Here is a 2,500-nt window from a genome sequence, read left to right on the forward strand (position 1 = left end):
TATAATTAGCATTGTTGATACTAGCAATTTTAATACATGTTTAACATGTCTAGATGAAATATTATAAGCGAGAGAAATTCTACAATTACATATTAATACTGAACACACGTGACAAATAGATAAATTGTCATAGACACGAATGTATGTATAGAGTTGTCATTTTAATACATGTATTACATATTTAGATAAAATTATTAAAATATATGCGTGACAATTAAAGACTAAATGTTCTAGGGGCGAATGTATACATAGATTTGTCATTTTAATACATGTGTAATATATTTAGATAAAATTGTTACTGTATAAGCATGGGAGTATTGTATACACATTTTCATACATATGTGACAAAGACAGAATGTCTTAGGGACCGATGTATACATAGACTTGTCATTTTAATACGTGTGTGACAGATTTATGTTAAAAAAGTTAAGTATACCTTAGTTTTACCAGACCACTGAGCTGATTAACAGCTCTCCTAGGGCTGGCCCGAAGGATTAGACTTATTTTACGTGGCTAAGAACCAATTGGTTACTTAGCAACGGGACCTACAGCTTATTGTGGAATCCGAACCACATTATAGCGAGAAATGAATTTCTATCACCAGAAATAAATTCCTCTAATTCTTCATGAGCCGGAGACTCGAACTCGGGCCTAGCAGAGTGCTAGGCCCACAACTCTACCGACTCGCCCAACGAGGAACTGACAGACAGAATTTAGGTAAAATTATTATAAGCATGGGCGTATTATATACACATTTTAATATAAATTTGACAAAGACAAAATGCCATGTATAGACAAATTTTAATACATATGTAACTTGTATAGGTAAAACATTATAAGCATAGGGACAAATGTATGTATAGACTCGTCATTTTCATACATGCGAACAACGTACATAAACGTATACATAAAGGAAATATTGCATTGCGTGCCGGCTATATATGCATATCTGCCTCCCGTTTTGAAGTTGGCCTTTCGAAATATTTTGTTAATAGCGGCCGCTCTTTTGATGTGTATTTGCGAAAGCTCCCAGTCATGTTTATTTCCGCCAGACCAGCGTAGCTGGTTTGTCGTTTTACGGGGGTGTTTTTTCATTAATGATTTGTGCCTTTTTTTTTTTTTTGAGCGCGGGCTCACGTTCGTTTGCGAATGTATATATGGCTGTTTACCTTGCAAAACGCTTCTGGTATTTTTACATTGATTATTTTTTTTGTCCGCAGGTTTTTTTTTAGTTTCTCGTCTTTTTTTGCTCGCAGGTTTTTTCGGAGTTTTTTTGCTCACAGGTTTCTCGATTTTTTTTTTGCTCGCAGGTTTTTTCGAATCTTTTTGCTCGCAGGTTTCTCGATTTTTTTTGCTCGCAGGTTTTTTCGAATTTTTTTGCTCGCAGGTTTTTTCGAATTTTTTTGCTCGCAGGTTTTTTTCGAAGTCTGTTTAATTGCAGATTTTTCGAAGGTTTTTTTTGCTCGCAGGTTTTTTCGATTTTTTTTTTTTTTTTGGCTTGCAGGTTTTTTTTCTCCCAGGGTTTTCCAAAGGTTTGTTTGCTCGCAGGTTTTTTCGAATCTTTTTGTTCGCAGGTTTTTTCGAAGGTTTTTTTGCTCGCAGGTTTCTCGATTTTTTTTGCTCGCAGGTTTTTTCGAATTTTTTTGCTCGCAGGTTTTTTCGAATTTTTTTGCTCGCAGGTTTTTTTCGAAGTCTGTTTAATTGCAGATTTTTCGAAGGTTTTTTTTTTTGCTCGCAGGTTTTTTTTTTTTTTTTTTTTGACTTGCAGGTTTTTTATCTCGCAGGGTCTTCCAAAGGTTTGTTTGCTCGCAGGTTTTCCTATTTTTTTTTTTTTTTTTGCTCGCAGTTTTTTTTTCTTTCTTTCTTTTTTTCTATTTGAAATGCTTCCGTTTACGCTGATGGAAATTCTTGCTTGAATTCTCCTTCCTCTCGTTTGGGTTGGCAGACCAACAGCTGTTGGCAGCCGTCTGTCGTTAGATGCTGCGAGATTTGATTTCTCTCTCTCTCTCTCTCTCTCTCTCTCTCTCTCTCTCTCTCTCTCTCTCTCTCTCTCTCTCTCTCTCTGTGGTCTCGTAACGGCATGTGATAACTCGGTCGGCTTACAACAAAGTGACGGAGTTCCTACGTAAACAGTGTATAGATATATATATATATATATTAAATATATACACACACATATATATATATATATATATATATATATATATATATATATATATATATATAGATATATATATATATATATATATATATATATATATAGAGAGAGAGAGAGAGAGAGAGTTACAGTTCAACCAATTCCAGATCTGCAGTATTGTGTGGCTAATACCAAAAGGACAGAATCTTGAAAGTCCAAGCTAAACCCTGAGCTCTCTCTCTCTCTCTCTCTCTCTCTCTCTCTCTCTCTCTCTCTCTCTCTCTCTCTCTCTCTCCCAAAAACAAATTATGCCCGTGTCACGAACTGTGTGTCGCTGGATGCGCATCCTAGCCGTCACTTGAT

The 2,500-nt window shown here is 35.6% G+C and overlaps 1 protein-coding gene across 15 annotated transcripts in view; it reads left to right on the forward strand.

The window, feature by feature from the left end:
- Positions 1 to 2,500, forward strand: part of ASPP (Ankyrin-repeat, SH3-domain, and Proline-rich-region containing Protein) — a 391,037-nt gene that overhangs the window by 314,830 nt on the left and 73,707 nt on the right. The gene's annotated exons all lie outside the window — the stretch shown is intronic.

The sequence above is a fragment of the Macrobrachium rosenbergii genome, chromosome 25 (genome assembly GCF_040412425.1).
Source record: "Macrobrachium rosenbergii isolate ZJJX-2024 chromosome 25, ASM4041242v1, whole genome shotgun sequence".
Lineage (NCBI taxonomy): Eukaryota > Metazoa > Arthropoda > Malacostraca > Decapoda > Palaemonidae > Macrobrachium > Macrobrachium rosenbergii.